The 15,215-nt window shown below is 39.1% G+C and overlaps 1 protein-coding gene across 11 annotated transcripts in view; it reads right to left on the reverse strand.

The window, feature by feature from the left end:
• Positions 1–15,215, reverse strand: part of LOC120092733 (AAR2 protein family) — a 75,806-nt gene that overhangs the window by 29,739 nt on the left and 30,852 nt on the right. The window lies entirely within an intron of this gene.

Raw genomic sequence — 15,215 nt, forward strand, 5'->3', positions numbered from 1 at the left:
ACAAGATTCTATAAAATTATTCAAATGGGTGGAGTAATCGCCTTTCCAAAGGTAGATTGCACAACAGATACCATGAGATTCGGGTTAAATAGGAATACAAGTGGAAAACAACTTTTAAACTAATTATTCAAACTGGAATACGGGTCAAACGGGTTTTCGTTATTTTGTTACTTTTGTTGACGATTATTCTCATGTGACTTAGTTATATTTATTGAAATAGAAAAGAAAGAAACGACACAAGGAGTTTACATGGAAAACCCTAATTTATGGAAGAAAAACCACAATAGAAAATGCCTTATTATTTTTAATGTCATACATACAAGAGACCCCAACCTCAGATATAAATAGGATGAGGTGAAACCCTAATTTAGCAAATATAGTGTAAACTAAAAAATGCCCTTAGGGCTAATTCAACGTATTTCAACACTCCCCCTCAAGTTGGGACGTAGATATCGACAAGACCCAACTTGCTAATACAAGCTTCAAATGTCTGTCTCGATAACCCTTTCCTAAGAACATCTGCAACCTGTTGGACTGAAGGTACATAGGGAATACAGATAGCTTCGTGGTCTAACTTCTCTTTAATAAAGTGTCTGTCAATTTCCACATGTTTGGTTCTATCATGTTGCACGGGATTATTAGCAATATTGATGGCAGCTTTATTATCACAATACAGCTTCATGGGCCCCAAACTACTCTAGTGAAGATCAGATAAAACTTTCTGCAACCAGATTTCTTCACACACTCCCAGACTCATAGCTCTATACTTTGCCTCAGCACTACTTCTAGCCACTACACCCTATTTTTTACTCCGCCAAGTTATCAAATTTCCCCACACAAAGGTACAGTACCCTGAGGTTGACTTTCTATCAGTCACAGATCCGGCCCAATCCGAGTCAATATATGCCTCGATGCTCCGTGTGTCATATTTTCTGAACACTAAGCCCTTCCCAGGGGTGGACTTCAAGAATCTCAAAATTCAAGTCACAGCTTCCATGTGCTCCTCATATGGACTCTGCATGAACTGACTTACCACACTCACAGCATAAGAGATGTCGGGCCTAGTATGAGATAAGTAAATCAGTTTTCCTACCAAGCGTTGATACCTCTCCTTATTCACAGGAACTCCTTCCGAAATGCTTTTAAGTTTGCTATTGACCTCAATAGGAGTGTCAATGGGTTTGCATCCAGTCATTCCTGTTTCCTTCAACAAGTCCAGAGTGTATTTCCGTTGAGATACAGATATTCCTACTTTTGATCTTACCACTCCATCCCGAGAAAATACCTCAAACTACCAAGATCTTTGATTTCAAATTCACCTGCCATCCTCTGTTTCAGCTTAGCAATTTCTGCCGTGTCATCTCCTGATAAAATGATGTCGTTAACATACACCACCAACACAACAGTCTTCCCTAAGGATTATTTTTTGGTAAACAAGGTATGATCAGAATGCCCCTGAACAAACCCTTGGGACTTAACAAACACGGTGAACCTGTCAAACCATGCCCTAGGGGACTGCTTCAACCCATATAAAGACTTCCTTTGCAAACATGATTCCCAAACTTAGCTTCGAAACCTGGAGACGAACTCATGTAAACTTCCTCTTCTAACTCACCATTCAGGAAGGCATTTTTTACATCTAGTTGATGTAGGGGCCAATCTTTATTTACGGCGAAGACAGGAGAACACAAATCGTGTTTAACTTAGCCACTGGGGAAAAAGTTTCTGAATAATCAATCCCATACGTCTGAGTGAACCCTTTAGCAACTAACCTGGCCTTATATCTCTCGAGCGTTCCGTCAGACTTATACTTCACTGTGAACACCCATTTGCAACCAACTGTTTTGTGACCTCTAGGGAGAGCTACTATCTCCCAAGTCTTATTTGTCTCGAGAGCTCTCATTTCCTCCATTACTGTTGCTTTCCACTCGGGAACTTCCATGGCCGCATGTACACTGGTAGGTATTGCTAGAGCATCCAGTTGGGTAGTGAAAGCCTTAAAACCAGGAGATAAGTTACTATAGGTCAGAAAACTATGCAGAGGGTACTTTGTACGTGACCTGGTTCCCTTTCTCAGAGCAATTGGCATATCCAGAGTGGTATCATAATTGTCAGTTTTTGTCGGTCTCTCTTCAGTATCAGACTTTTGAGACAATTCTGCATCTTCTTGAGGATCTTTCAGCATCTTATTACCTCCTGAAATTTCAACCTTATTTGAGCTCATCTCATCATTTTCTATGTTCCCAGACTTCTCTTCAAGAATCTCCTCTGAAACAACAGGATCTTGAACCTGAGCTGGTTCCGACTCTTGGACATTTTCCGATGGAACACCAGGGGTTTCCTAAATTTCCTTTCTGAGATTCTTCCTATAGTATGTTATCCAGGGCACTTGTCTAGTAGGAACGACAGACACGGGAACAGCAGGAGCAGAATTAGGTTCAAAACTAGGTAGACTGGGTCCAAGAATATTAGGACTAGGCTCAAGATTGAAGCTAATAGGTACGGAGTATGTGGAACTGTTAGTCTCTTCATTCATGGTCTCCCCCTAAAGATGACTAACGGGAAAGAACGGTTTATCTTCAAGGAACGTGACATAAATAGTGAGAAAATATTTTCTGGAAGATGGGTGAAAGCATTTATAGCCTCGCTGATGAAGGGGATACCCGACAAACACACATTTTTGAGCTCGTGGAGCAAACTTAGTCCGGTATGGACCATGAGTATGAACAAAAGCTGTACACCAAAACACACGAAGAGGAACCTTAGGAATAAGACGGGTAGACTGATAGGACTCTTTGAAGCACTCAAGAGAGGTTTGAAACTTTAGAACTCGTGAAGGCATTCTATTAATGAGATGAGCTGCAATAAGAACCGCATCTCCCCACAGGTACGAAGGGAGAGACGCTGGAATCATCAAGGAACAAGCAACTTCAATGAGATGGCGATTTTTCCGTTCAGCCACCCCATTTTGTTGTGGAGTATACGCACACGAGTTCTGATGGATGATCCTCTTTGACGCTAGGAATTCCTGGAGGGTGTGATTGACAAACTGTTTGAAGGTAGGTAGAACCTCGGACTTATCAGCAAGGAGATATACCCATGTAAGTCGGGTATGGTCATCGATGAAAGTTACAAACCACCATTTACCAGACAGGGTAGAGATGTTTGAGGGATCCTAAACATCACTGTGGACCAAGTGGAAAGGCCGGGTAGGTTTATAAGGCTGAGAAACAAAAGACACACGAGGTTGTTTAGCACGTATACATACATCACAAGATAACGAAGAAACATTCACATTATGAAATAAATGAGGAAACAAATATCGCATATATTGAAAACTCGGATGTCCAAGACGAAAATGCCACAATAAATAATTTTTTTCAAACATAGAAAAAAAAGATAAAAGACTAGTCCGAAACAAGCTCCTGGAGGAAGCATCTTCAGAAAGGAAATAGAGACCTCTATCATATCGGGCAGTGCCAATCGTCTTCCTCGAGCTCAAGTCCTGAAACAAGGCAGCATCTGGTGAGAAGACAACTCTACAGTTCAAATCTTTTGTTATTTTACTTATTGATAACAAGTTGTAAAAAATTTTAGGCACATGTAGGACAATTTGTAGAGTTAATCCCTGAAATGGTGACAAGCTGCCTTTTCCAGCAACAGGAGCGAAGGACCCATCCGCAATTCGAATCCACTCATTTCCAGCGCTTGGATAGTATAAGAGAAATCGGTCGGATGAGCCAGTCAAGTGATCGGTTGCTTCTGAATCTAGAATCCATAACTCGTTCCCTTCGACAAGAAAACTAAAAGATTGAGGGTTACCTGATTAAGCAACTGTTCCGATCCCTATGGTACCTGAATCACCAGGGTTGGTCACTGGAGGCTGTGTCTGAGGTTGTGCGGCCCCCTCAACTGATTCACTCACTAGAGCACGACCAGATTTCAACTTGTCATTTGGAGGGCGACGTTTACCATTCGAAGGACGACCATGCAGTTTCCAGCACTGATCCTTCGTGTGCCACTGTTTTTTGCAATGCTCACACACTGGGGGTGGTTTACTATTCTGTTTGTCACCATCAAATCCAGCGGATTTCACCCCAAAGGCAGCTAACTCTACAATGGTAACACCCGGCCCATTCATTGCACTCGATCTATCTTCTTCCAATCTAACCTCCGAACAGACCTCCATGAGAGACGGTATTGGTTTCTGCCCTAGTATTCGACTCCAAACTGTATCAAATTTGGGGTGCAACCCTGCAAGAAAATCATACACACGCTTAACCTCTTCTATCTTTGAGTATTGAATTCCATCTTGCGGGCAGTTCCAGATGATCTCCCGACATAAATCCATTTCTTGCCATAACAAAGACATCTTTGCTGAAGTACGATGTTACATTCATGCTCCCTTGTTTGCATTCATGAACCTGTTTACGTAGATTATACAGGCGGGATGCGTTCTGGCACCTCAAATATAGCCATCGGACTGCATCTCAAATATCTCAGCCGGTGGCTGAATAGAGTAAAGGTTTCCCAATTTGTGGTTCCATGCTACTGATCAACATCGAGCGGAGCAAAGAATCCTCTACTTTCCAGACACGCTCTTGAGGATTCCCAAGATTCAGTCGTGGTATCTCTCCAGTCAAATATCCAAACTTATGACGTCCCTCAAGAACCATTTTAATTGTTTGGGACCAAGAGAAGTAATTTTATCCATTCAGCTTCTCTCCCGTGATCATTCCTGCAAAGTTTCCTATAGTTCCAAATAAAAGATTAGTGGTAGGAAGAGTAGGAAACATTGATACCGGATTTTCTGAATACATCGGGGAAGAATCATGGCCATTCAATCTGGCTCCAAGGGCGGCCATCTGTTGTTGGAGACTAACCAATTGTTGTTGGAGTTCCCCATGAGATTCAGATCTGGAGTGTTTCTGTCCATAGGCCATGGGATTTTCTTCAACGGAATCGCCCATTCGAAACTGAGGTTGAACTGGGTACACATGAGGAAGAGGCTGTCCACCATGGTACTGTGAAAAGGCTACTACGGAATCCCACCGGCGGCAAAATACGACAGCCCGTGATCGGCATTGCTCCCAGATGGCTGCGACGGTGGGTAATGGACAGAGGGCTCGGCGATCAGTTGCGATGTTGAAGAAAACACGCCAATCTGACCCGACCCGAGAGCTAGAGCAAACCCAAGGCCGCCTGGAGCAAACCCGATCGCGTGCGAAGTTGAAGGGTCGATCGTGTGTGAAGTCGAAGGACCGAGCGTGTGCGAAGTCGAAGAACAGATCGCGTGCAAAGTCGAAGGACCCTCATCGACGATGTTCGGCTGGAACGGCTGCGTCTAGAAGCTGTTCGACGCGTCGGCTGGAGCAAATCCACCAGAGCTCTGTATCGAACGTGATCCAAGCTGAGTCTGAGATCCGAGATGCGCGCCGACTGGGTTGATGATGCTCGGCGATTGAACCTATCCAAGGTGCGCGCCGACTGGGTTATTGAAATCTGGCAGCGGGGCTCCAGATGGGTCGGGTTGCACTGGGTTTAAGATGGTTCGGAGATATCGATCAACTGCTGCTTGAATCACAACCACATTAGTCATGTCTGCCAGTGTACCTTCACCTATCAAGTTTGATGACTGAGTTTCTTCTATCGGGGCTAGGATTTCATCACCTTTCTCTGATACCATATTGAAATAGAAAAGAAAGAAACGACATAAGGAGTTTACATGGAAAACCCTAATTCAGTGAAGAAAAACCACGATAGAATAGGCCTTATTATTTTTAATGTCATACATACAAGAGACCCCAACCTCAGATATAAATAGGATGAGGTGAAACCCTAATTTAGCAAATATAGTGTAAACTACAAAAAATGCCCTTAGGGCTAATTCAACGTATTTCAACAATATTTAATGAAAAATCGTTCTACTGAGTTATTGTATCATTTTTATGCTTCTCATGCTAAAATTCGAAATCAATTTAATGTCTCTATCAAAACCTTGTGCACTAATAATGCTGGTGAATATTTCTTTCATGTTCTTGGATCTTACTTATGTGATCATGGCATCATTTATCAATCCTCTTGCACAGACACTCCATTAAATGGAGTTGCGGAAAGAAAGAACACACCTCCTTGAAATAGCATGTGCCTTATCCTTTCAAATGCATGTTCCAAAACAATTTTGAACTGGTACAGTGTCCACTGCTTGCTTCCTGATTAATAGAATGTCTTCCTCTGTCCTCAATGGAGAGATTCCTCATTGTACTCGTTTTCCTACGAAATCTTTGTTTCCTATTGCCCCTAAGATCTTTGGATGTGTTTTTTTTTTGCTTGAGATATTTGTCCACATCGTACCAAATTAGATCTAAAATCTTTGAAATGCATTTTCTTAGGCTATTCGCGTGTTCAAAAGGGTTATCGTTGTTATTGTCCTACTCTTAACAGGTATCTTGTCTCTCCCGACGTTACATTTTTTTAAGATATACCTTTTAATCCCTCACTATCCAGTCATTGTAAAGAAGAGGATGATGATTTCTTTATCTATGAGATTACCTCTTCCACATCCTCTCCTACTCAACCTTCTTCTGTGTCTCTTCCTCCTCGCCCATTGGTCACTCAAGCTTACTCCAGGCGTCCTCCACAACGACCTTCAGACACATGTCCTACACTGATGGCTTCTTCGACATCCGATCCGGAATCAAGTGATGATCTACCCATTGCCCTTCGAAAAGGTAACACACTTGTACTTACCCTATTTCTTCATTTATTACGTATAACCGATTGTCTTCACTCATTTATTCCTTTATTACATCTCTTGATTCCATCTCTATTCCTTACTCGGTTCATGAAGCTTTATCTCATTTTGGGTGGCGTAGTGCAATGATTGAGGAGATGAATGCATTGGATGAGAATGGTACTTGGGATTTAGTCTCGCCTCCGACAGGAAAGAAGGCTATTGGATGTAAATGGTGTTTGCTATAAAAGCCAATCCTAATGGAATAGTGGCTTGCTTGAAAGCTCGTCGTGTTGCCAAAGGTTATGCCCAAATCTATGGGACTGATTATTCTTATACATTTTCTCTTGCTGCCAAATTAACTTCCATTCGACTATTTATATCAATGGCTGCTACTCAATTTGCCCAACTCGACATTACATGGAGCAACCACCTATGTGATTTTCAACTTACACTTGTCTGCATGGTGATCTTCAGTTTACATGGGGCAACCACCTATGTGATCTTCAACTTACACTTGTCTGCATGGTGATCTTCAGTTTACATGGGGCAACCACCTAAGTTTGTTGCTTGGGGGGAGAGTGATATGGTATGTCATCTTCGAAAATCTTTATATGAACTAAAACAAATCCTCGTGCATGGTTCGGTAAGTTTAGTCAAGCACTCAAATGTTTTGGTATGAAAGAAAAGTGCTTCTAATCATTCTATATTCTATCGACGATCTGATAATGGTATTACTTTGCTTGTGTGTATGTTGATGATATCATTATCACTAGAAATGATATATCAAGTATATCTTCTCTCAAGACTTGTCTTTAGGGTCAATTTCATACTAAAGATTTGGGACAATTGAAGTATTTCTTGGGCATTGAAGTAATGAAAAGCAAGAAAGGTATTATCTGTCACAATGGAAATATGTACTTGATTTGTTGTTTGAGACTGGAAAATTAGGAGTTGAACCATGTAGTATTCCGATGATACTGAATTTACAACTTGCTAGAGAAGGAGAATTATTTAAATACCCTGAGAGATATAGAAGATTTGTTGGAAAGTTGAACTATGTAACAGTAAGACGACCAGATATTGCTTACTTTGTGAGTATTTGTGAGTCAGTTTATGTCTTCTCCTACAGTGGATCATTGGATTGCAGTAGAACAAAGTCTATGTTATCTAAAAGCTACACCTGGATAGATTCATATAAAGATCATGGTCATATAAGGGTGGAATATTTTTCAGATGCTGCATGGGTTGGCTCTTGAGAGGATGGGAGATCAACCTCTAGATATTGTGTTTTTGTAGGAGGAAACCTAGTGTTATGGAAAAGTAAGAAATAGAATGTAGTTTCTCGTTCGAGTGCTGAGTCAAAATATAGAGCTATGGCACAATCCGTGTGTGAAATAGTGTGGAAACACTAACTTTTATTTGAGATGGGTTTCAGCGTTACCGTACCAGCTAAATCATGGTGTGATAATCAAGTTGCACTTCACATTACATCCAATCCGGTGTTTCATGAACGAAGTAAACATATTGAAGTGGATTGTCACTTTGTTCGCAAGAAAATACAAGGGTATCTACAGGATATGTGAAGATTGGAGAATAGTTAGGAGATATATTTACCAAAGCTATAAATGGAGTAAGAATAAGCTATTTATGCAACAAACTAGACATGATTGACATATTTGCTCCAGCTTGAGGGGGAGTGTTATAAGATATATTTAAATTAATATGTACAGTTGTCCTTTATTGTAATTTTGTATATCCTAGATTAAGGTTTCTCATGCTTCTATATATGTACCTTTTATCTAATTAAATGATAAGAAATTTATTTTCCAAAAGTACGGAGTACATATTGCATCTTCTTTCTTTTGGATTAAGCAAATGAAATTCTCTTGAACACAAGCATTTAGTCTTCCATTCTCATGGAAGTCTTCTAATAGAGTTTGAAAGTTTCCTTTCACCAAATCCCAGAATTTAATAAAAAATTCTACTGTCAAACCATCGGGTCCTGAAGCTTTTGTTCTTTCCAAGAGCCTTCAAGGCCAATCTAGTTTCAACTTCTGAAAAGCGAGCAATAAGCATAGAATTCTGATTTAAAGTAACACAAGGCCAACAGTTGGCACACCTTGATCATTGATCAGTTCCTAATCAAATTCCTTCTTTTTTTAGCTGCTAAAAATCGATGGAAGAAGCTGGTATTTTTGTCCCCCAATCTAATCCAATTTAACTTACTCTTTTGGATTAGGTTTCTTTCATCCAGCCTATACAAGTTCATCAAATCAGCCTTCAAAGAGATTCTGGTGGCAGTATCACCTGAAGCTAAAATGGAGTTTTCAGCCTTAACATCAAACTTTTCAATTTCATCTAAGAGCCTCTCTTCCTGTCTTTTTTGCTTCTCAACGAATCCAGTATGCCAAATCTTTAAAGCAGAGTTCACCTTTCTTAGTAATAATCTGGACACAATTCTTATTTAATAGCCAGCTATTACAAAAACGAAAAGGCAATGAGCCCCAGCTCACTGAACCAGCTTCAAGGCCCAGCTCACCGAACCAGCTTCAAGTAGTAAACAAAATTGCCGACTCACTCTTGTATTTTCAAAAGCTTCATCCCATTCTTTAATAACAAAAAAAGGTCAATAAGTGATCGGGAGATTGAATTGCCTTTACGTGACCAAGTATATTTTTTCCCATTTGAGATAGGTACTTCCATAAGCTTAGCATATTCCACAAAACTATTAAACTTCCCCGTTCCTTTTGTGCCTCGACCCAGTGGAAGTCGTTCATGACCCAACGAGTTATATTGAAATCCCCACCAATGCACCATGCTTCCAAACCGTATGCTGAAAGGGATAATAATTCTGGCCATACAAATCTTCTTTCTTTATAATCAATCTTTTGGACCATATGTTGAGAATGTCCTAAACTAAAATATATTATTTATCAATAAAAATGTTGTTGAATATTTTATTCAATAAATTACTATTGATATTGCATTCTTTTATAAAAATCCAATAAATAAATTCATGGCTATAACATGAATACTTTAACCATATGTGGGGACATAAGAGAGGATCAAATTCTAGTATGTAGCCAAAATGGTCTATAAGTATACGGATGAAATTGGATACCTCATCTTGGTGACACTATTGGATGCTGCCATTTTGTATACTGATACAAATGATGTGATCCAAAAAATCATTCATGTAGAGACATGTGAGTGGGGGCATCCTGTGCAATGAGTTTGCATAAGACCGGACCTCGAAATAATCACTTTTCTTTATAACAACCGTTTACTGTTAAAACTGACTATCTTGAACTCAATGATCTAGAGGAGCTTGATCTTAATCCTAAGCTAACTATGAACTTTTGTTTATTCGAGATTATCCTTTGATCTGCATAGGTGAGACAGGACTGCTCAATAAGCCTCCCATTTGGGGATAAGACCGAATAAATAGCTGAGGACATAGCTTTGCAATATAGAATTCACTCCTACCCGATTTACGGTTAGCAAATGGGTTGTTCTCTTAAGTGATGATGCTTTTTCTTGAACAACGGGGCCCCGCCCTCTCATGAAAGAGAGGGTTATGATTTATAAGTTGGTTATAAATCAATTGTTCAATGGAAGATCAGTGGGAGCTTAAGGAACAAGATATATTTATAGGGGTAAAACGGTAATCTCTAACCCAGCTATAAATACGAATGACTTATGAAGGATTGACTTATCGATTATAGTTAAAATGGACAGAAATATATCTACAGTGAGGAGAGTACAACTATCGAGCTATAGTGAATTGTCTTGGTAGTTAACGAATAGTGATTAATTCGGTTTAAAGAGTTTAACCAAATAATTACAAATCATTAGAGCTCATGATCTATAGGTCCATAAGGTCCATCTACTAGCTCGTAACTTGGATTAGTATATTGAGTAATTTTGATGAGATTTGAAATTAGGGTTTAGAATTTGAAATGTTCAAATTCGATTAGGGTTTCTATTAATTGTATTTGATACAATTCAAATGTTTAATATCGAAATTAAACAAAATTGGAGAATCAATTAATGTTTAAATTATTATTTAAATATTAATTATATGAAATTAAATTCATTATAATGAAATTGGTATTTTATTAATTTAATATTAGATATTAAATTAACAAAATTAATTAAAATGTTTAATTAATTAGTTTTATTTAAAATTAATTAATTGAATTAATTTTTATAAAACTAATAAAATAAATAAATTGGTTTATTTGTAAATTTGATTTTAAAAACCATTTTTTAAAATAAAATTTGAAAACAAAAACAAATTTTGCGGATTCAAAGTTTCACTATGGTGCAAAGCACCTTATTCTTAAAATACGATGATTTTAAAAATAAATTGATTTATTTGTAAATTTTATTTTTAAAATCATTTTTTAAAATAAAATTTGAAAACAAAAACGAATTTTGAGAATTCAAAGTGGAAATTTCCACTATGGTGCAAAACACCTTATTCATCCAATTCCACTTAATCCATGAAGAAAGAGTTGGCCTTCATGCAGAATTTGAATTTACATGATGAAAACTTTATAAATTATGCGTTGGGCTGAATGATTAAGCTAAGCATTCAAAATTTCTTCAAGAACTCTGCAAAATTCGTAACCTTCCAAACCCTCTTCATATCTTCATCAAATTCAGCTCAATTTAGTGTTTCCACCACACAATCCTTGCAAGCGAATAGTAGAGAAGATCTTCGTGGTGGTCTACATATAGATTTAAGTATATTTACGTGGAGCTCAGCTGGTGTTGAAGAGGTCTCATCACAATACCGTTCAGCAAACCCTTTTCTGTAATAGTTACTTTGAAACATGTTTTAAACTCAAATTAAATATAATTAGAGTGCTTATTGATTCTAATTTGCTTCGTTGCATGTTAATTTACTATATCACCATACACATCAGTCACTCAACAAATTTAACTAATACAAATTTAACTAATAAAAATTAAAAATTAAAAAAAAAATAAAAACTCATTGCTCAAGATATAATGACACAAAATAAAAGAAGACAAACACAGCTACAGCAAAACATAAGAACCATACTAGAAAAATAAAAGCATTCCATTTTAAATATAAATCTTAAATAGAAAAGTCTACAAAAAGCTCGAAAAGGGAACACCATGAACAAGCATTAATCCAAGCAGCTTCAAAAACAATCAAATCAAGGAAGAGACTTATCTTGAGAAAACCATTGATTGTTACACTTCGACAAATGTTTGAAAAGAAAAGGAAATTTTGATAGACTTTCCAGGACTAGGGGTTAGTTTTGCCACCCTTAAAAACAGATTGTGTTCTACCTGTGTTATCGATTCTAATAATATGTTATCAAGCCCACAAGTGAGGGAAAGTGTTAAAGTGTTTGATGAAAAAGAAAGAAGAAAGCAACACACAATTTTATGTGGAAAACCCTAGATCAGGGAGAAAAAACCACAATAGAAGACTAATATTTTATTATTTCTGATACACTGAATACAAGAAGACTGCTCAAATAAATAGACAAGTAGGAAACCTTAGGGGCATGGTAGATTACAAAAACGTCCCTAGGTCAACCCATTATTTTCGACACTCCCCCTCAAGTTGGGGCGTAGATATCAATGAGACCCAACTTCCTAACACAATAATCAAAGCTTTGTCTGAGCAACCCTTTCGTGAGGACATCTGGGACTTGTTGATTTGACGAAATATAGGGAATGCATATGCTTCCATTGTCCAATCTCTCCTTGATGAAATGTCTATCGATCTCCACGTGTTTTGTTCTATCATGTTGAACCGGATTATTCAAAATACTTATCGTCGCTTTATTGTCACAAAACAGTTTCATCGGAAGTTTACTATTTTGATGGAGATCAAACAAAACTTTCTTCAACCAGATCTCTTCACATATCCCTAAGCTCATGGCCATGTACCCAGCTTCAACGCAACTTCTGGCTACAACCCCTTGTTCTTTACTTCTCCAAGTAACCAGATTACCCCAGACGAAAGTGCAATACCCAGACGTTGACTTTCTATCGACAACAGAACCTGCCCAGTCAAAATCGATGTAAGCTTCAGTACAGCGTTTATCAGACTTCCTGAACATTAAGCCCTTACCAGAAGTTGCTTTCAAATATCTTAAAATGAGCTCAACAGCCATCATATGTTCCTCATAAGGGGCTTGCATGAACTGACTGACAACACTCACTACATAGGATATATTGGGTCTAGTGTGGGATAAGTAGATTAATTTTCCAACTAGTCGCTAATATCTTTCTTTGTTGACGGGAACTCTGCTATCTATATTACAAACTCTTGCATTATACTCCACCGGGGTGTCAATAGGTTTACACCCAGTCATACCTGTCTCTTTGAGTCAGTCAAGAGTGTACTTCCGTTGAGAAACTGAAATATCCTCTTTTGATTGGGTCACTTCCATCCCAAGGAAATATCTCAACTTTCCCAGATCTTTAATCTCGAACTCCTCAGCCATTTTCATTTTAAGTCTCATGATCTCAACAGTATCATCACCAGATAAAACAATGTCATCGACATAAACTATGAGGACTGTAATCTTCCCTGAAACTTACTTCTTTTTAAACGTGTGGTCTGAGTGCCCTTGGTTATACCCTTGGGCTTTAACAAAGGTGGTGAATCTATCAAACCACGCCCTCGGAGACTGTTTCAACCCATATAGTGACTTACTCAGTTTGCAAACCCGGTGCTTAAACTGACTCTTGAAATCGAGGGGAGGACTCGTGTAGACTTCCTCTTCTAGTTCCCCATTAACAAACGCATTTTTTACATCTAGTTAATGAAAAGGCCAATCTTTGTTCACTGCAATCGAAAACAGCACCCGGACAGTATTAAGCTTGGCCACGGAAGAGAAGGTCTCAGAGTAGTCTATGCCAAAGGTCTGAGTAAAGTCTTTGGCAACCAGTCTAGACTTGTATCTGTCAATCGTCCCATCAGACTTGTATTTTATGGTAAAGACCCATTTGCATCCAACCGTCTTGTGTCCTTCAAGGAGAAAAACCTGATCCCATGTCCCGTTTTTCTCAAGAGCCCTCATTTCCTCCATAACTGCAGCCTTCCATTCAGAGTCTCCATTGTTATATGTATGCTACTTGGTATCATCACTATATCTAGGCTGGTAGTAAGAGCCTTAAACTTGGGTGACAGGTTACTGTACGTCATGTACTGTGCATAAGATACTTTGTACAGGATCTAGTCTCTTTCTTCAAGGCAATGAGAAGATCAAGGGAAACGTCACGGTTGTCCATCTTGTCTAGTTTTCCACCATATTCGGTTTTCTACTCCACCTGAAGAACCTTTCCCACACTAATCTTCACTAGTACCACTTTCATTCTCTGGAGTCATTTCCTCGGCACTGTTATTTTCAGTTGTCTCTACATCTCCCGTGGTGTCCTTGGCAGCACCGTCGACACCTTCCTCATCTTTACCCACTCTGCAAGTATCAATCTCATTACAAGTACCAATATCCTTAGTGGCAGGAATACAAATACCTAGAGCTGATGCTGGGTCAAACTCATGGATCGAAGCTGAAGAAACGACAGGTGGCACTCGTGTTGTTTCCTTCCTGAGATTCTTTCCTATAATACATTATCCACGGGACTTGATCGGTGGGAAGGACAGACTCGATAGGTTCAGGGGACAACTCTAAGGGTACTGAATAAGTTGACCAATTAGTCTCTTCACTAGAATTCTCCCCCTGAAGATTACTAATAGGGAAGAACGGTTGATCCTCGAGAAAGGTAACATCCATGGAAACGAAATATTTTCGAGAACGTGGGTGGTACCATTTATATCCACGTTGGTGGAGAGGATGCCCAACAAACACACATTTCTGAGCACGAGGAGCAAACTTCGTGCAATTTGGACCGTGGGTATGAACAAAGACAACACAACCAAATATCCGAAGCGGCACACCAGGGATAAGGCGGGTGGTAGGATACGATTCTTTAAAACAATCAAGGGGATTGTGGAAGTTTAGAACACGAAAAGGCATGCGATTAACTAGGTAGGAGACAATAAAAATACCATCCCTCCATAAGTAGGACGGGAGGGAGGTGGACAACATGAGAGAACGAGCGACTTCCACCAGATGGCAATTTTTCGGGTCGGCCACTTCATTCTACTAAGGAGTGTAGGCACAAGAGCTTTGGTGGAAAATTTCCTTAGAAGCAACGAAATCCCGGAAAGATTTGTTAAAGAACTCACACCCATTGTCACTTCGCAAAATTGCAATTTTCGTGTTAAACTGGATTTCCACAGTGGCATAGAATTGCTGGAACATAGATGACACCTCGAACTTATCAGTAAGAAGGAAAACCTAAGTAAGTCGAGTATGGTCTCGATAAAGGTGACGAACCAGCGTTTACCTATAGAGGTGGTGATTGGTGAGGGATCCCAAACATCACTGTGGATAAGAGTGAAGGGTCTGGATGGTTTGTACGG

The sequence above is a fragment of the Benincasa hispida genome, chromosome 1 (genome assembly GCF_027475165.1).
Source record: "Benincasa hispida cultivar pf3 chromosome 1, pf3_genome.v1.1, whole genome shotgun sequence".
Classification (NCBI taxonomy): Eukaryota; Viridiplantae; Streptophyta; class Magnoliopsida; order Cucurbitales; family Cucurbitaceae; genus Benincasa; species Benincasa hispida.